Source organism: Bombina bombina, chromosome 5, assembly GCF_027579735.1.
Source record: "Bombina bombina isolate aBomBom1 chromosome 5, aBomBom1.pri, whole genome shotgun sequence".
NCBI lineage: Eukaryota > Metazoa > Chordata > Amphibia > Anura > Bombinatoridae > Bombina > Bombina bombina.
In genome coordinates this window covers 35,744,338-35,765,924 of record NC_069503.1, presented here as the reverse complement: position 1 = coordinate 35,765,924, position 21,587 = coordinate 35,744,338, and the positions used below count along the sequence as shown (strand labels likewise).

At 36.0% G+C, this 21,587-nt stretch overlaps 1 protein-coding gene across 1 annotated transcript in view; it reads right to left on the bottom strand.

Moving 5' to 3' along the window:
* LOC128661262 (uncharacterized) overlaps nucleotides 1–21,587 on the bottom strand; it is a 279,582-nt gene that overhangs the window by 95,138 nt on the left and 162,857 nt on the right. The window lies entirely within an intron of this gene.

Sequence of the window (21,587 nt, the reverse complement as noted above, 5' to 3'; positions counted from 1 at the left end):
TCAAGCTCACACCTACAGCAATATCTTTGAAATTTCCCCCTGCAATTTTCAAGCTCACACCTACAGCAATATCTTTGAAATTTCTCCTGCAAATTTTCAAGCTCACACCTACAGCAATATCTTTGAAATTTCTCCCTGCAATTTTCAAGCTCACACCTACAGCAATATCTTTGAAATTTCTCCTGCAATTTTCAAGCTCACACCTACAGCAATATCTTTGAAATTTCTCCTGCAATTTTCAAGCTCACACCTACAGCAATATTTTTTAAATTTCTCCTGCAATTTCAAGCTCACACCTACAGCAATATCTTTGAAATTTCTCCTGCAATTTTCAAGCTCACACCTACAGCAATATCTTTGAAATTTCTCCTGCAATTTCAGCTCACACCTACAGCAATATCTTTGAAATTTCTCCTGCAATTTTCAAGCTCACACCTACAGCAATATCTTTGAAATTTCTCCTGCAATTTTCAAGCTCACACCTACAGCAATATCTTTGAAATTTCTCCTGCAATTTTCAAGCTCACACCTACAGCAATATCTTTGAAATTTCTCTGCAATTTTCAAGCTCACACCTACAGCAATATCTTTGAAATTTCTCCTGCAATTTTCAAGCTCACACCTACAGCAATATCTTTGAAATTTCTCCTGCAATTTTCAAGCTCACACCTACAGCAATATCTTTGAATTTCTCCTGCAATTTTCAAGCTCACACCTACAGCAATATCTTTGAAATTTCTCCTGCAATTTTCAAGCTCACACCTACAGCAATATCTTTGAAATTTCTCCTGCAAATTTTCAAGCTCACAACTACAGCAATATCTTTGAAATTTCTCCTGCAATTTTCAAGCTCACAACCTACAGCAATATCTTTGAAATTTCTCCTGCAATTTTCAAGCTCACACCTACAGCAATATCTTTGAAATTTCTCCTGCAATTTTCAAGCTCACACCTACAGCAATATCTTTGAAATTTCTCCTGCAATTTTCAAGCTCACACCTACAGCAATATCTTTGAAATTTCTCCTGCAATTTTCAAGCTCACACCTACAGCAATATCTTTGAAATTTCTCCTGCAATTTTCAAGCTCACACCTACAGCAATATCTTTGAAATTTCTCCTGCAATTTTCAAGCTCACACCTACAGCAATATCTTTGAAATTTCTCCTGCAATTTTCAAGCTCACACCTACAGCAATATCTTTTAAATTTCTCCTGCAATTTTCAAGCTCACACCTACAGCAATATCTTTGAAATTTCTCCTGCAATTTTCAAGCTCACACCTACAGCAATATCTTTGAAATTTCTCCTGCAATTTTCAAGCTCACACCTACAGCAATATCTTTGAAATTTCTCCTGCAATTTTCAAGCTCACACCTACAGCAATATCTTTGAAATTTCTCCTGCAATTTTCAAGCTCACACCTACAGCAATATCTTTGACTGTGAGCCTGCAATATTCAAGCTCACACCTACAGCAATATCTTTGAAATTTCTCCTGCAATTTTCAAGACTCGACACCTACAGCAATATCTTTGAAATTTCTCCTGCAATTTTCAAGCTCACACCTACAGCAATATCTTTGAAATTTCTCCTGCAATTTTCAAGCTCACACCTACAGCAATATCTTTGAAATTTCTCCTGCAATTTTCCAGCTCACACCTACAGCAATATCTTTGAAATTTCTCCTGCAATTTTCAAGCTCACACCTACAGCAATATCTTTGAAATTTTCTCCTGCAATTTTCCAAGCTCACACCTACAGCAATATCTTTGAAATTTCTCCTGCAATTTTCAAGCTCACACCTACAGCAATATCTTTGAAATTTCTCCTGCAATTTTCAAGCTCACACCTACAGCAATATCTTTGAAATTTCTCCTGCAATTTTCAAGCTCACACCTACACGCAATATCTTTGAAATTTCTCCTGCAATTTTCAAGCTCACACCTACAGCAATATCTTTGAAATTTCTCCTGCAATTTTTCAAGCTCACACCTACAGCAATATCTTTGAAATTTCACTCTGCAATTTTCAAGCTCACACCTACAGCAATATCTTTGAAATTTCTCCTGCAATTTTCCAGCTCACACCTACAGCAATATCTTTGAAATTTCTCCTGCAATTTTCCAGCTCACACCTACAGCAATATCTTTGAAATTTCTCCTGCAATTTTCAAGCTCACACCTACAGCAATATCTTTGAAATTTCTCCTGCAATTTTCAAGCTCACACCTACAGCAATATCTTTGAAATTTCTCCTGCAATTTTCAAGCTCACACCTACAGCAATATCTTTGAAATTTCTCCTGCAATTTTCAAGCTCACACCTACAGCAATATCTTTGAAATTTCTCCTGCAATTTTCAAGCTCACACCTACAGCAATATCTTTGAAATTTCTCCTGCAATTTTCAAGCTCACACCTACAGCAATATCTTTGAAATTTCTCCTGCAATTTTCAAGCTTACACCTACAGCAATATCTTTGAAATTTCTCCTGCAATTTTCAAGCTCACACCTACAGCAATATCTTTGAAATTTCTCCTGCAATTTTCCAGCTCACACCTACAGCAATATCTTTGAAATTTCTCCTGCAATTTTCCAGCTCACACCTACAGCAATATCTTTGAAATTTCTCCTGCAATTTTCCAGCTCACACCTACAGCAATATCTTTGAAATTTCTCCTGCAATTTTCCAGCTCACACCTACAGCAATATCTTTGAAATTTCTCCTGCAATTTTCAAGCTCACACCTACAGCAATATCTTTGAAATTTCTCCTGCAATTTTCAAGCTCACACCTACAGCAATATCTTTGAAATTTCTCCTGCAATTTTCAAGCTCACACCTACAGCAATATCTTTGAAATTTCTCCTGCAATTTTCAAGCTCACACCTACAGCAATATCTTTGAAATTTCTCCTGCAATTTTCAAGCTCTACACCTACAGCAATATCTTTGAAATTTCTCCTGCAATTTTCCAGCTCACACCTACAGCAATATCTTTGAAATTTCTCCTGCAATTTTCAAGCTCACACCTACAGCAATATCTTTGAAATTTCTCCTGCAATTTTTCAAGCTCACACTCTAAGCAATACTCTTTGAAATTTCTCCTGCAATTTTCAGAGCTCACACCTACAGCAATATCTTTGAAATTTTCTCCTGCAATTTTCAAGCTCACTCCACAGCAATATCTTTGAAATTTCTCCTGCAATTTTCAAGCTCACACCTACAGCAATATCTTTGAAATTTCTCCTGCAATTTTCAAGCTCACACCTACAGCAATATCTTTTGAAATTTCTCCTGCAATTTCAAGCTCACACCTACAGCAATATCTTTGAAATTTCTCCTGCAATTTTCCAGCTCACACCTACAGCAATATCTTTGAAATTTCTCCTGCAATTTTCAGCTCACACCTACAGCAATATCTTTGAAATTTCTCCTGCAATTTTTCAAGCTCACACCTACAGCAATATCTTTGAAATGTCTCCTGCAATTTTCAAGCTCACACCTACAGCAATATCTTTGAAATTTCTCCTGCAATTTTCAAGCTCACACCTACAGCAATATCTTTGAAATTTCTCCTGCAATTTTCAAGCTCACACCTACAGCAATATCTTTGAAATTTCTCCTGCAATTTTCAAGCTCACACCTACAGCAATATCTTTGAAATTTCTCCTGCAATTTTCAAGCTCACACCTACAGCAATATCTTTGAAATTTCTCCTGCTTTTTCCAGCTCACACCTACAGCAATATCTTTGAAATTTCTCCTGCAATTTTCAGCTCACACCTACAGCAATATCTTTGAAATTTCTCCTGCAATTTCCAGCTCACACCTACAGCAATATCTTTGAAATTTCTCCTGCAATTTTCAAGCTCACACCTACAGCAATATCTTTGAAATTTCTCCTGCAAATTTCCAGCTCACACCTACAGCAATATCTTTGAAATTTCTCCTGCAATTTTCACGCTCACACCTACAGCAATATCTTTGAAATTTCTCCTGCAATTTTCAGCTCACACCTACAGCAATATCTTTGAAATTTCTCCTGCAATTTTCCAGCTCACACCTACAGCAATATCTTTGAAATTTCTCCTGCAATTTTCAAGCTCACACCTACAGCAATATCTTTGAAATTTCTCCTGCAATTTTCAAGCTCACACCTACAGCAATATCTTTGAATTTCTCCTGCAATTTTCAAGCTCACACCTACAGCAATATCTATGAAATTTCTCCTGCAATTTTCAAGCTCACACCTACAGCAATATCTTTGAAATTTCTCCTGCAATTTTCAAGCTCACACCTACAGCAATATCTTTGAAATTTCTCCTGCAATTTTCAAGCTCACAACTACAGCAATATCTTTGAAATTTCTCCTGCAATTTTCAAGCTCACACCTACAGCAATATATTTTTAAATTTCTCCTGCAATTTTCAAGCTCACACCTACAGCAATATCTTTGAAATTTCTCCTGCAATTTTCAAGCTCACACCTACAGCAATATCTTTGAAATTTCTCCTGCAATTTTCAAGCTCACAACTACAGCAATATCTTTGAAATTTCTCCTGCAATTTTCAAGCTCACACCTACAAGCAATATCTTTTAAATTTCCTCCTGCAATTTTCAAGCTCACACCTACAGCAATATCTTTGAAATTTCTCCTGCAATTTTCAAGCTCACACCTACAGCAATATCTTTGAAATTTCTCCTGCAATTTTCAAGCTCACACCTACAGCAATATCTTGAAATTTCTTCCTGCAATTTTCAGCTCACACCTACAGCAATATCTTTGAAATTCTCTCTGCAATTTTCAAGCTCACACCTACAGCAATATCTTTGAAATTTCTCCTGCAATTTTCCCAGCTCACTACCTACAGCAATATCTTTGAAATTTCTCCTGCAATTTTCAAGCTCACACCTACAGCAATATCTTTGAATTTCTCCTGAATATTTCAAGCTCACACCTACAGCAATATCTTTGAAATTTCTCCTGCAATTTTCGAAGCTTCACAACTACAGCAATATCTGTGAAATTTCTCCTGCAATTTTCAAGCTCACACCTACAGCAATATCTTAGAAATTTCTCCTGCAATTTTCAAGCTCACACTACAGCAATTCTTTGAAATTTCTCCTGCAATTTTCAAGCTCACACCTAGCACAATATCTTTGAAAATTTCTCCTGTCAATTTTCAAGCTCACACTCTAAGCAATATCTTTGAAATTTCTCCTGCAATTTCAAGCTCACACCTACAGCAATATCTTTGAAATTTCTCCTGCAATTTTCAAGCTCACAACTACAGCAATATCTTTGAAATTTCTCCTGCAATTTTCAAGCTCACACCTACAGCAATATATTTTTTAAATTTCTCCTGCAATTTCAAGCTCACACCTACAGCAATATATTTTTTAAATTTCTCCTGCAATTTCAAGCTCACACCTACAGCAATATCTTTGAAATTTCTCCTGCAATTTTCAAGCTCACACCTACAGCAATATCTTTGAAATTTCTCCTGCAATTTTCAAGCTCACACCTACAGCAATTATCTTTGAAATTTCTCCTGCAATTTCAAAGCTCACACCTACAGCAATATCTTTGAAATTTCTCCTGCAATTTCAGCTCACACCTACAGCAATATCTTTGAAATTTCTCCTGCAATTTCAAGCTCACACCTACAGCAATATCTTTGAAATTTCTCCTGCAATTTTCAAGCTCACACCTACAGCAATATCTTTGAAATTTCTCCTGCAATTTTCAAGCTCACACCTACAGCAATATCTTTGAAATTTCTCCTGCAATTTTCAGCTCACACCTACAGCAATATCTTTTGAAATTTCTCCTGCAATTTTCAAGCTCACACCTACAGCAATATCTTTGAAATTTCTCCTGCAATTTTCAAGCTCACACCTACAGCAATATCTTTGAAATTTCTCCTGCAATTTTTCAAGCTCACACCTACAGCAATATCTTTGAAATTTCTCCTGCAATTTCAAGCTCACACCTACAGCAATATCTTTGAAATTTCTCCTGCAATTTTCAAGCTCACACCTACAGCAAGAATCTTTGAAATTTCTCCTGCAATTTTCAGCTCACACCTACAGCAATATCTTTGAAATTTCTCCTGCAATTTTCAAGCTCACACCTACAGCAATATCTTTGAAATTCTCCTGCAATTTTCAAGCTCACACCTACAGCAATATCTTTGAAATTTCTCCTGCAATTTTCAAGCTCACACGCTACAGCAATATCTTTGAAATTATCTCCTGCAATTTTCAAGCTCCCACCAACAGCAATATCTTTGAAATTTCTCCTGCAATTTTCAAGCTCACACCTACAGCAATATCTTTGAAATTTCTCTGCAATTTTCAAGCTCACACCTACAGCAATATCTTTGAATTTCTCCTGCAATTTCAAGCTCACACTACAGCAATATCTTTGAAATTCTCCTGCAATTTTCAAGCTTACACCTACAGCAATATCTTTGAAATTTCTTCTGCAATTTTCAAGCTCACACCTCAGCAATATCTTTGAAATTTCTCCTGCAATTTTCAAGCTCACACCTACAGCAATATCTTTTTAAATTTCTTCACTGCAATTTTCCAGCTCACACCTACAGCAATATCTTTGAAATTTCTCCTGCAATTTTCAAGCTCACACCTACAGCAATATCTTTGAAATTTCTCCTGCAATTTTCAAGCTCACACCCTACAGCAATATCTTTGAAATTTTCTCCTGCAATTTTCAAGCTCACACCTACAGCAATATCTTTGAAATTTCTCCTGCAATTTTCAAGCTCACACACTACAGCAATATCTTTGAAATTTCTCCTGCAATTTTCAAGCTCACACCTACAGCAATATCTTTGAAATTTCTCCTGCAATTTTTCAAGCTCACACCTACAGCAATATCTTTGAAATTTCTCCTGCAATTTTCAAGCTCACACCTACAGCAATATCTTTTGAAATTTCTCTCTGCAATTTTCAAGCTCACACCTACATGCAATATCTTTGAAATTTCTCCTGCAATTTCAAGCTCACACCTACAGCAATATCTTTGAAATTTCTCCTGCAATTTTCAAGCTCACAACTACAGCAATATCTTTGAAATTTCTCCTGCAATTTTCAAGCTCACACCTACAGCAATATCTTTGAAATTTCTCCTGCAATTTTCAAGCTCACACCTACAGCAATATCTTTGAAATTTCTCCTGCAATTTTCAAGCTCACACCTACAGCAATATCTTTGAAATTTCTCCTGCAATTTTCAAGCTCACACCTACAGCAATATCTTTGAAATTTCTCCTGCAATTTTCCAGCTCACACCTACAGCAATATCTTTGAAATTTCTCCTGCAATTTTCCAGCTCACACCTACAGCAATATCTTTGAAATTTCTCCTGCAATTTTCAAGCTCACACCTACAGCAATATCTTTGAAATTTCTCCTGCAATTTTCAAGCTCACAACTACAGCAATATCTTTGAAATTTCTCCTGCAATTTTCAAGCTCACACCTACAGCAATATCTTTGAAATTTCTCCTGCAATTTTCAAGCTCACAACTACAGCAATATCTTTGAAATTTCTCCTGCAATTTTCAAGCTCACACCTACAGCAAATATTTTGAAATTTCTCCTTGCAATTTTCAAGCTCACTCCTACAGCAATATCTTGAAATTTCTCCTGCAATTTTCAAGCTCACACTACAGCAATATCTTTGAAATTCTCCTGCAATTTTCAAGCTCACACCTACAGCAATATCTTTGAAATTTCTCCTGCAATTTTCAAGCTCACACCTACAGCAATATCTTTTAAATTTCTCCTGCAATTTTCAAGCTCACACCTACAGCAATATCTTGAAATTTCTCCTGCAATTTTCAAGCTCACACTACAGCAATATCTTTGAAATTTTTTCCTGCAATTTTCAAGCTCACACCTACAGCAATATCTTTGAAATTTCTCCTGCAATTTTCAAGCTCACACCTACAGCAATATATTTGAAATTTCTCCTGCAATTTTCAAGCTCACACCTACAGCAATATCTTTGAAATTTCTCGCGCAATTTTCAAGGCTCACAACTACAGCAATATCTTTGAAATTTCTCCTGCAATTTTTCAAGCTCACACCTACAGCAATATCTTTGAAATTTCTCCTGCAATTTTCAAGCTCACACCTACAGCAATATCTTTTAAATTTTCTCCTGCAATTTTCAAGCTCACACCTACAGCAATATCTTTGAAATTTCTCCTGCAATTTTCAAGCTCACAACTACAGCAATATCTTTGAAATTTCTTCTGCAATTTTCAAGCTCACACCTACAGCAATATCTTTGAAATTTCTCCTGCAATTTTCAAGCTCACACCTACAGCAATATCTTTGAAATTTCTCCTGCAATTTTCAAGCTCACACATACAGCAATATCTTTGAAATTTCTCCTGCAATTTTCAAGCTCACACCTACAGCAATATCTTTTTAAATTTCTCCTGCAATTTTCAAGCTCACACCGTACAGCAATATCTTTGAAATTTCTCCTGCAATTTCAAGCTCACACCTACAGCAATATCTTTGAAATTTCTCCTGCAATTTTCAAGCTCACACCTACAGCAATATATTTTTTAAATTTCTCCTGCAATTTTCAAGCTCACACCTACAGCAATATCTTTGAAATTTCTCCTGCAATTTTCAAGCTCACACCTACAGCAATATCTTTGAAATTTCTCCTGCAATTTTCAAGCTCACACCTACAGCAATATCTTTTAAATTTCTCCTGCAATTTTCAAGCTCACACCTACAGCAATATCTTTGAAATTTCTCCTGCAATTTTCAAGCTCACACCTACAGCAATATCTTTGAAATTTCTCCTGCAATTTCAAGCTCACACCCTACAGCAATATCTTTGAAATTTCTCCTGCAATTTTCAAGCTCACACCTACAGCAATATCTTTGAAATTTCTCCTGCAATTTTCAAGCTCACACCTACAGCAATATCTTTGAAATTTCTCCTGCAATTTTCAAGCTCACACCTACAGCAATATCTTTGAAATTTCTCCTGCAATTTTCAAGCTCACACCTACAGCAATATCTTTGAAATTTCTCCTGCAATTTTCAAGCTCACAACTACAGCAATATCTTTGAAATTTCTCCTGCAATTTTCAAGCTCACACCTACAGCAATATATTTTTTAAATTTCTCCTGCAATTTTCAAGCTCACACTACAGCAATATCTTTGAAATTTCTCCTGCAATTTTCAAGCTCACAACTACAGCAATATCTTTGAAATTTCTCCTGCAATTTTCAAGCTCACAACTACAGCAATATCTTTGAAATTTCTCCTGCAATTTTCAAGCTCACACCTACAGCAATATCTTTGAAATTTCTCCTGCAATTTTCAAGCTCACACCTACAGCAATATCTTTGAAATTTCTCCTGCAATTTTCAAGCTCACACCTACAGCAATATCTTTGAAATTTCTCCTGCAATTTTCAAGCTCACACCTACAGCAATATCTTTGAAATTTCTCCTGCAATTTTCAAGCTCACAACTACAGCAATATCTTTGAAATTTCTCCTGCAATTTTCAAGCTCACACCTACAGCAATATCTTTGAAATTTCTCCTGCAATTTTCAAGCTCACACCTACAGCAATATATTTTTTAAATTTCTCCTGCAATTTTCAAGCTCACACCTACAGCAATATCTTTGAAATTTCTCCTGCAATTTTCAAGCTCACAACTACAGCAATATCTTTGAAATTTCTCCTGCAATTTCAAGCTCACACCTACAGCAATATATTTTTTAAATTTCTCCTGCAATTTTCAAGCTCACACCTACAGCAATATCTTTGAAATTTCTCCTGCAATTTTCAAGCTCACACCTACAGCAATATCTTTGAAATTTCTCCTGCAATTTTCAAGCTCACACCTACAGCAATATATTTTTAAATTTCTCCTGCAATTTTCAAGCTCACACCTACAGCAATATCTTTGAAATTTCTCCTGCAATTTTCAAGCTCACAACTACAGCAATATCTTTGAAATTTCTCCTGCAATTTTCAAGCTCACACCTACAGCAATATCTTTGAAATTTCTCCTGCAATTTTCAAGCTCACACCTACAGCAATATCTTTGAAATTTCTCCTGCAATTTTCAAGCTCACACCTACAGCAATATCTTTGAAATTTCTCCTGCAATTTTCAAGCTCACACCTACAGCAATATCTTTGAAATTTCTCCTGCAATTTTCAAGCTCACACCTACAGCAATATCTTTGAAATTTCTCCTGCAATTTTCAAGCTCACACCTACAGCAATATCTTTGAAATTTCTCCTGCAATTTTCAAGCTCACACCTACAGCAATATCTTTGAAATTTCTCCTGCAATTTTCAAGCTCACACCTACAGCAATATCTTTGAAATTTCTCCTGCAATTTTCAAGCTCACACCTACAGCAATATCTTTGAAATTTCTCCTGCAATTTTCAAGCTCACACCTACAGCAATATCTTTGAAATTTCTCCTGCAATTTTCAAGCTCACACCTACAGCAATATCTTTGAAATTTCTCCTGCAATTTTCAAGCTCACACCTACAGCAATATCTTTGAAATTTCTCCTGCAATTTTCAAGCTCACACCTACAGCAATATCTTTGAAATTTCTCCTGCAATTTTCAAGCTCACACCTACAGCAATATCTTTGAAATTTTCTCCTGCAATTTTCAAGCTCACACCTACAGCAATATCTTTTTTAAATTTCTCCTGCAATTTCAAGCTCACACCTACAGCAATATCTTTGAAAATTTGTCCTGCAATTTTCAAGCTCACACCTACAGCAATATCTTTGAAATTTCTCCTGCATTTTCAAGCTCACACCTACAGCAATATCTTTGAAATTTCTCCTGCAATTTTCAAGCTCACACCTACAGCAATATCTTTGAAATTTCTCCTGCAATTTTCAAGCTCACACCTACAGCAATATCTTTGAAATTTCTCCTGCAATTTCAAGCTCACACCTACAGCAATATCTTTGAAATTTCTCCTGCAATTTTCAAGCTCACACCTACAGCAATATCTTTGAAATTTCTCCTGCAATTTTCAAGCTCACACCTACAGCAATATCTTTTAAATTTCTCCTGCAATTTTCAAGCTCACACCTACAGCAATATCTTTGAAATTTCTCCTGCAATTTTCAAGCTCACAACTACAGCAATATCTTTGAAATTTCTCCTGCAATTTTCAAGCTCACACCTACAGCAATATCTTTGAAATTTCTCCTGCAATTTTCAAGCTCACACCTACAGCAATATCTTTGAAATTTCTCCTGCAATTTTCAAGCTCACACCTACAGCAATATCTTTGAAATTTCTCCTGCAATTTTCAAGCTCACACCTACAGCAATATCTTTGAAATTTCTCCTGCAATTTTCAAGCTCACACCTACAGCAATATCTTTGAAATTTCTCCTGCAATTTTCAAGCTCACACCTACAGCAATATCTTTGAAATTTCTCCTGCAATTTTCAAGCTTACACCTACAGCAATATCTTTGAAATTTCTCCTGCAATTTTCAAGCTCACACCTACAGCAATATCTTTGAAATTTCTCCTGCAATTTTCAAGCTCACACCTACAGCAATATCTTTGAAATTTCTCCTGCAATTTTCAAGCTCACACCTACAGCAATATCTTTGAAATTTCTCCTGCAATTTTCAAGCTCACACCTACAGCAATATCTTTGAAATTTCTCCTGCAATTTTCAAGCTCACACCTACAGCAATATCTTTGAAATTTCTCCTGCAATTTTCAAGCTCACACCTACAGCAATATCTTTGAAATTTCTCCTGCAATTTTCAAGCTCACACCTACAGCAATATCTTTGAAATTTCTCCTGCAATTTTCAAGCTCACACCTACAGCAATATCTTTGAAATTTCTCCTGCAATTTTCAAGCTCACACCTACAGCAATATCTTTGAAATTTCTCCTGCAATTTTCAAGCTCACACCTACAGCAATATCTTTGAAAATTGCTCCTGCAATTTTCAAGCTCACACCTACAGCAATATCTTTGAAATTTCTCCTGCAATTTTTCAAGCTCACACCTACAGCAATATCTTTGAAATTTTCTCCTGCAAATTTTCAAGCTCACACCTACAGCAATATCTTTGAAATTTTCTCCTGCAATTTTCAAGCTCACAACCTTACAGCAATATCTTTGATAATTTCTCCTGCAATTTTCAGCTCACACACCTACAGCAATATCTTTGAAATTTCTCCTGCAATTTTTCAAGCTCACACTACAGCAATATCTTTGAAATTTCTCCTGCAATTTTCAAGCTCACACCTACAGCAATATCTTTGAAATTTCTCCTGCAATTTTCCAGCTCACACCTACAGCAATATCTTTGAAATTTCTCCCTGCAATTTTCCAGCTCACAACTACAGCAATATCTTTGAAATTTCTCCCTGCAATTTTCAAGCTCACACTACAGCAATATCTTTGAAATTTCTCCTGCAATTTTCAAGCTCACACCTACAGCAATATCTTTGAAATTTCTCCTGGCAATTTTCAAGCTCACACCTACAGCAATATCTTTGAAATTTCTCCTGCAATTTTCAAGCTCACACCTACAGCAATATCTTTGAAATTTCTCCTGCAATTTTCAAGCTCACACCTACAGCAATATCTTTGAAATTTCTCCTGCAATTTTCAAGCTCACACCTACAGCAATATCTTTGAAATTTCTCCTGCAATTTTCAAGCTCACACCTACAGCAATATCTTTGAAATTTCTTCTGCAATTTTCAAGCTCACACCTACAGCAATATCTTTGAAATTTCTCCTGCAATTTTCAGCTCACACCTACAGCAATATCTTTGAAATTTCTCCTGCAATTTTCCAGCTCACACCTACAGCAATATCTTTGAAATTTCTCCTGCAATTTTCCAGCTCACACCTACAGCAATATCTTTGAAATTTCTCCTGCAATTTTCCAGCTCACACCTACAGCAATATCTTTGAAGTTTCTCCTGCAATTTTCCAGCTCACACCTACAGCAATATCTTTGAAATTTCTCCTGCAATTTTCCAGCTCACACCTACAGCAATATCTTTAAAATTTCTCCTGCAATTTTCAAGCTCACACCTACAGCAATATCTTTGAAATTTCTCCTGCAATTTTCAAGCTCACACCTACAGCAATATCTTTGAAATTTCTCCTGCAATTTTCAAGCTCACACCTACAGCAATATCTTTGAAATTTCTCCTGCAATTTTCAAGCTCACACCTACAGCAATATCTTTGAAATTTCTCCTGCAATTTTCAAGCTTACACCTACAGCAATATCTTTGAAATTTCTCCTGCAATTTTCCAGCTCACACCTACAGCAATATCTTTGAAATTTCTCCTGCAATTTTCAAGCTCACACCTACAGCAATATCTTTGAAATTTCTCCTGCAATTTTCAAGCTCACACCTACAGCAATATCTTTGAAATTTCTCCTGCAATTTTCAAGCTCACACCTACAGCAATATCTTTGAAATTTCTCCTGCAATTTTCAAGCTCACACCTACAGCAATATCTTTGAAATTTCTCCTGCAATTTTCAAGCTCACACCTACAGCAATATCTTTGAAATTTCTCCTGCAATTTTCAAGCTCACACCTACAGCAATATCTTTGAAATTTCTCCTGCAATTTTCAAGCTCACACCTACAGCAATATCTTTGAAATTTCTCCTGCAATTTTCAAGCTCACACCTACAGCAATATCTTTGAAATTTCACCTGCAATTTTCAAGCTCACACCTACAGCAATATCTTTGAAATTTCTCCTGCAATTTTCAAGCTCACACCTACAGCAATATCTTTGAAATTTCTCCTGCAATTTTCCAGCTCACACCTACAGCAATATCTTTGAAATTTCTCTTGCAATTTTCCAGCTCACACCTACAGCAATATCTTTGAAATTTCTCCTGCAATTTTCCAGCTCACACCTACAGCAATATCTTTGAAAATTCTCCTGCAATTTTCAAGCTCACACCTACAGCAATATCTTTGAAATTTCTCCTGCAATTTTCAAGCTCACACCTACAGCAATATCTTTAAAATTTCTCCTGCAATTTTCAAGCTCACACCTACAGCAATATCTTTGAAATTTCTCCTGCAATTTTCCAGCTCACACCTACAGCAATATCTTTGAAATTGCTCCTGCAATTTTCCAGCTCACACCTACAGCAATATCTTTGAAATTTCTCCTGCAATTTTCCAGCTCACACCTACAGCAATATATTTGAAATTTCTCCTGCAATTTTCAAGCTCACACCTACAGCAATATCTTTGAAATTTCTCCTGCAATTTTCAAGCTCACACCTACAGCAATATCTTTGAAATTTCTCCTGCAATTTTCAAGCTCACACCTACAGCAATATCTTTGAAATTTCTCCTGCAATTTTCAAGCTCACACCTACAGCAATATCTTTGAAATTTCTCCTGCAATTTTCAAGCTCACACCTACAGCAATATCTTTGAAATTTCTCCTGCAATTTTCAAGCTCACACCTACAGCAATATCTTTGAAATTTCTCCTGCAATTTTCAAGCTTACACCTACAGCAATATCTTTGAAATTTCTTCTGCAATTTTCAAGCTCACACCTACAGCAATATCTTTGAAATTTCTCCTGCAATTTTCCAGCTCACACCTACAGCAATATCTTTGAAATTTCTCCTGCAATTTTCCAGCTCACACCTACAGCAATATCTTTGAAATTTCTCCTGCAATTTTCCAGCTCACACCTACAGCAATATCTTTGAAATTTCTCCTGCAATTTTCCAGCTCACACCTACAGCAATATCTTTGAAATTTCTCCTGCAATTTTCCAGCTCACACCTACAGCAATATCTTTGAAATTTCTCCTGCAATTTTCCAGCTCACACCTACAGCAATATCTTTGAAATTTCTCCTGCAATTTTCCAGCTCACACCTACAGCAATATCTTTGAAGTTTCTCCTGCAATTTTCCAGCTCACACCTACAGCAATATCTTTGAAATTTCTCCTGCAATTTTCCAGCTCACACCTACAGCAATATCTTTGAAATTTCTCCTGCAATTTTCCAGCTCACACCTACAGCAATATCTTTGAAATTTCTCCTGCAATTTTCAAGCTCACACCTACAGCAATATCTTTGAAATTTCTCCTGCAATTTTCCAGCTCACACCTACAGCAATATCTTTGAAATTTCTCCTGCAATTTTCCAGCTCACACCTACAGCAATATCTTTGAAATTTCTCCTGCAATTTTCAAGCTCACACCTACAGCAATATCTTTGAAATTTCTCCTGCAATTTTCAAGCTCACACCTACAGCAATATCTTTGAAATTTCTCCTGCAATTTTCAAGCTCACACCTACAGCAATATCTTTCAAATTTCTCCTGCAATTTTCAAGCTCACACCTACAGCAATATCTTTGAAATTTCTCCTGCAATTTTCAAGCTCACACCTACAGCAATATCTTTGAATTTTCTCCTGCAATTTTCAGCTCACACCTACAGCAATATCTTTGAAATTTCTCCTGCAATTTTCCAGCTCACACCTACAGCAATATCTTTGAAATTTCTCCTGCAATTTTCAAGCTCACACCTACAGCAATATCTTTGAAATTTCTCCTGCAATTTTCAAGCTCACACCTACAGCAATATCTTTGAAATTTCTCCTGCAATTTTCAAGCTCACACCTACAGCAATATCTTTGAAATTTCTCCTGCAATTTTCAAGCTCACACCTACAGCAATATCTTTGAAATTTCTCCTGCAATTTTCAAGCTCACACCTACAGCAATATCTTTGAAATTTCTCCTGCAATTTTCAAGCTCACACCTACAGCAATATCTTTGAAATTTCTCCTGCAATTTTCAAGCTCACACCTACAGCAATATCTTTGAAATTTCTCCTGCAATTTTCAAGCTCACACCTACAGCAATATCTTTGAAATTTCTCCTGCAATTTTCAAGCTCACACCTACAGCAATATCTTTGAAATTTCTCCTGCAATTTTCAAGCTCACACCTACAGCAATATCTTTGAAATTTCTCCTGCAATTTTCAAGCTCACAACTTACAGCAAATATCTTTGAAATTCTCCTGCAATTTTCAAGCTCACACCTACTGCAATATCTTTGAAATTTCTCCTGCAATTTTCAAGCTCACAACTACAGCAATATCTTTGAAATTTCTCCTGCAATTTTCAAAGCTCACAACTACAGCAATATCTTTGAAATTTCTCTGCAATTTTCAAGCTCACACCTACAAGCAATATATTTTTTAAATTTCTCCTGCAATTTTCAAGCTCACAACACCTTAAGCAATATCGTTGAAATTTCTCCTGCAATTTTTCAAGCTCACACCTACAGCAATATTCTTTGAAATTTCTCCTGCAATTTTCAAGCTCAACACCTACAGCAAATATTTTTTAGAAATTTCTCCTGCAATTTTCAGCTCACAGACTACAGCATATCTTTGAAATTTCTCCTGCAATTTTCAAGCTCACACCTACAGCAATATCTTTTTAATTTTTTCCTGCAATTTTCAAGCTCACACCTACAGCAATATCTTTGAAATTTCTCCTGCAATTTTCAAGCTCACACCTACAGCAATATCTTTGAAATTTCTCCTGCAATTATCAAGCTCACACCTACAGCAATATCTTTCAAATTTCTCCTGCAATTTTCAAGCTCACACCTACAGCAATATCTTTCAAATTTCTCCTGCAATTTTCAAGCTCACACCTACAGCAATATCTTTGAAATTTCTCCTGCAATTTTCAAGCTCACACCTACAGCAATATCTTTGAAATTTCTCCTGCAATTTTCAAGCTCACACCTACAGCAATATATTTTTTAAATTTCTCCTGCAATTTTCAAGCTCACACCTACAGCAATATCTTTGAAATTTCTCCTGCAATTTTCAAGCTCACACCTACAGCAATATATTTTTTAAATTTCTCCTGCAATTTTCAAGCTCACACCTACAGCAATATCTTTGAAATTTCTCCTGCAATTTTCAAGCTCACACCTACAACAATATCTTTGAAATTTCTTCTGCAATTTTCAAGCTCACACCTACAGCAATATCTTTGAAATTTCTCCTGCAATTTTCAAGCTCACACCTACAGCAATATCTTTGAAATTTCTCCTGCAATTTTCAAGCTTACACCTACAGCAATATCTTTGAAATTTCTTCTGCAATTTTCAAGCTCACACCTACAGCAATATCTTTGAAATTTCTCCTGCAATTTTCAAGCTCACACCTACAGCAATATCTTTGAAATTTCTCCTGCAATTTTCCAGCTCACACCTACAGCAATATCTTTGAAATTTCTCCTGCAATTTTCCAGCTCACACCTACAGCAATATCTTTGAAATTTCTCCTAAAATTTTCAAGCTCACACCTACAGCAATATATTTTTTAAATTTCTCCTGCAATTTTCAAGCTCACACCTACAGCAATATCTTTGAAATTTCTCCTGCAATTTTCAAGCTCACAACTACAGCAATATCTTTGAAATTTCTCCTGCAATTTTCAAGCTCACACCTACAGCAATATCTTTGAAATTTCTCCTGCAATTTCAAGCTCACAACTACAGCAATATCTTTGAAATTTCTCCTGCAATTTTCAAGCTCACAACTACAGCAATATCTTTGAAATTTCTCCTGCAATTTTCAAGCTCACACCTACAGCAATATATTTTTTAAATTTCTCCTGCAATTTTCAAGCTCACACCTACAGCAATATCTTTGAAATTTCTCCTGCAATTTTCCAGCTCACACCTACAGCAATATCTTTGAAATTCTCCTGCAATTTTCAAGCTCACACCTACAGCAATATCTTTGAAATTTCTCCTGCAATTTTCAAGCTCACACCTACAGCAATATCTTTGAAATTTCTCCTGCAATTTTCAAGCTCACACCTACAGCAATATCTTTGAAATTTCTCCTGCAATTTTCAAGCTCACACCTACAGCAATATCTTTGAAATTTCTCCTGCAATTTTCAAGCTCACACCTACAGCAATATCTTTGAAATTTCTCCTGCAATTTTCAAGCTCACACCTACAGCAATATCTTTGAAATTTCTCCTGCAATTTTCAAGCTCACACCTACAGCAATATCTTTGAAATTTCTCCTGCAATTTTCAAGCTCACACCTACAGCAATATCTTTGAAATTTCTCCTGCAATTTTCAAGCTCACACCTACAGCAATATCTTTGAAATTTCTCCTGCAATTTTCCAGCTCACACCTACAGCAATATCTTTGAAATTTCTCCTGCAATTTTCAAGCTCACACCTACAGCAATATCTTTGAAATTTCTCCTGCAATTTTCAAGCTCACACCTACAGCAATATCTTTGAAATTTCTCCTGCAATTTTCAAGCTCACACCTACAGCAATATCTTTGAAATTTCTCCTGCAATTTTCAAGCTCACACCTACAGCAATATCTTTGAAATTTCTCCTGCAATTTTCAAGCTCACACCTACAGCAATATCTTTGAAATTTCTCCTGCAATTTTCAAGCTCACACCTACAGCAATATCTTTGAAATTTCTCCCTGCAATTTTCAAGCTCACACCTACAGCAATATCTTTGAAATTTCTCCTGCAATTTTCAAGCTCACACCTACAGCAATATCTTTGAAATTTCTCCTGCAATTTTCAAGCTCACACCTACAGCAATATCTTTGAAATTTCTCCTGCAATTTTCAAGCTCACACCTACAGCAATATCTTTGAAATTTCTCCTGCAATTTTCAAGCTCACACCTACAGCAATATCTTTGAAATTTCTCCTGCAATTTTCAAAGCTCACACCTACAGCAATATCTTTGAAATTTCTCCTGCAATTTTCAAGCTCACACCTACAGCAATATCTTGAAATTTCTCCTGCAATTTTCAAGCTCACACCTACAGCAATATCTTTGAAATTTCTCCTGCAATTTTCAAGCTCACACCTACAGCAATATCTTTGAAATTTCTCCTGCAATTTTCAAGCTCAAACCTACAGCAATATCTTTGAAATTTCTCCTGCAATTTTCAGCTTACACCTACAGCAATATCTTTGAAATTTCTCCTGCAATTTTCCAGCTCACACCTACAGCAATATCTTTGAAATTTCTCCTGCAATTTTCAAGCTCACACCTACAGCAATATCTTTGAAATTTCTCCTGCAATTTTCAAGCTCACACCTACAGCAATATCTTTGAAATTTCTCCTGCAATTTTCAAGCTCACACCTACAGCAATATCTTTGAAATTTCTCCTGCAATTTTCAAGCTCACACCTACAGCAATATCTTTGAAATTTCTCCTGCAATTTTCAAGCTCACACCTACAGCAATATCTTTGAAATTTCTCCTGCAATTTTCAAGCTCACACCTACAGCAATATCTTTGAAATTTCTCCTGCAATTTTCCAATCTCACACCTACAGCAATATCTTTGAAATTTCTCCTGCAATTTTCAAGCTCACACCTACAGCAATATCTTTGAAATTTCTCCTGCAATTTTCAAGCTCACACCTACAGCAATATCTTTGAAATTTCTCCTGCAATTTTCAAGCTCACACCTACAGCAATATCTTTGAAATTTCTCCTGCAATTTTCAAGCTCACACCTACAGCAATATCTTTGAAATTTCTCCTGCAATTTTCAAGCTCACACCTACAGCAATATCTTTAAAATTTCTCCTGCAATTTTCAAGCTCACACCTACAGCAATATCTTTGAAATTTCTCCTGCAATTTTCAAGCTCACACCTACAGCAATATCTTTGAAATTTCTCCTGCAATTCTTCAAGCTCACACCTACAGCAATATCTTTGAAATTTCTCCTGCAATTTTCAAGCTCACACCTACAGCAATATCTTTGAAATTTCTCCTGCAATTTTCAAGCTCACACCTACAGCAATATCTTTGAAATTTCTCCTGCAATTTTCCAGCTCACACCTACAGCAATATCTTTGAAATTTCTCTGCAATTTTCAAGCTCACACCTACAGCAATATCTTTGAAATTTCTCCTGCAATTTTCAAGCTCACACCTACAGCAATATCTTTGAAATTTCTCCTGCAATTTTCAAGCTCACACCTACAGCAATATCTTTGAAATTTCTCCTGCAATTTTTCAAGCTCACACCTACAGCAATATCTTTGAAATTTCTCCTGCAATTTTCAAGCTCACACCTACAGCAATATCTTTGAAATTTCTCCTGCAATTTTCAAGCTCACACCTACAGCAATATCTTTGAAATTTCTCCTGCAATTTTCAAGCTCACACCTACAGCAATATCTTTGAAATTTCTCCTGCAATTTTCAAGCTCACACCTACAGCAATATCTTTGAAATTTCTCCTGCAATTTTCAAGCTCACACCTACAGCAATATCTTTGAAATTTCTCCTGCAATTTTCAAGCTCACACCTACAGCAATATCTTTGAAATTTCTCCTGCAATTTTCAAGCTCACACCTACAGCAATATCTTTGAAATTTCTCCTGCAATTTTCAAGCTCACAACTACAGCAATATCTTTGAAATTTCTCCTGCAATTTTCAAGCTCACACCTACAGCAATATCTTTGAAATTTCTCCTGCAATTTTCAAGCTCACACCTACAGCAATATCTTTGAAATTTCTCCTGCAATTTTCCAGCTCACACCTACAGCAATATCTTTGAAATTTCTCCTGCAATTTTCAAGCTCACAACTACAGCAATATCTTTGAAATTTCTCCTGCAATTTTCAAGCTCACACCTACAGCAATATCTTTGAAATTTCTCCTGCAATTTTCAAGCTCACAACCTACAGCAATATCTTTGAAATTTCTCTCTGCAATTTTCAAGCTCACACCTACAGCAATATCTTTGAAATTTCTCCTGCAATTTTCAAGCTCACACCTACCAGCAATATCTTTGAAATTTCTCCTGCACATTTTCAAGCTCACACCTACAGCAATATCTTTGAAATTTCTCCTGCAATTTTCAAGCTCACACCTACAGCAATATCTTTGAAATTTCTCCTGCAATTTCAAGCTCACACCATACAGCAATATCTTTGAAATTTCTCCTGCAATTTTCAAGCTCACACCTACAGCAATATCTTTGAAATTTCTCCTGCAATTTTCAAGCTCACACCTACAGCAATATCTTTGAAAATTTCTCCTGCAATTTTCCAGCTCACAACTACAGCAATATCTTTGAAATTTCTCCTGCAATTTCAGCTCACACTACAGCAATATCTTTGAAATTTCTCCCTGCAATTTTCCAGCTCACACCTACAGCAATATCTTTGAAATTTCTCTGCAATTTTCAAGCTCACACCTACAGCAATATCTTTTGAAATTTCTCCTGCATTTCAAGCTCACACCTACAGCATATCTTGAAATTTCTCCTGCAATTTTCAGCTCACACCTACAGCAATATCTTTGAAATTTCTCCTGCAATTTTCAAGCTCACACTACAGCAATATCTTTGAAATTTCTCCTGCAATTTTCAAGCTCACACCTACAGCAATATCTTTGAAATTTCTCCTGCAATTTTCAAGCTCACACCTACAGCAATATCTTTGAAATTTCTCCTGCAATTTTCAAGCTCACG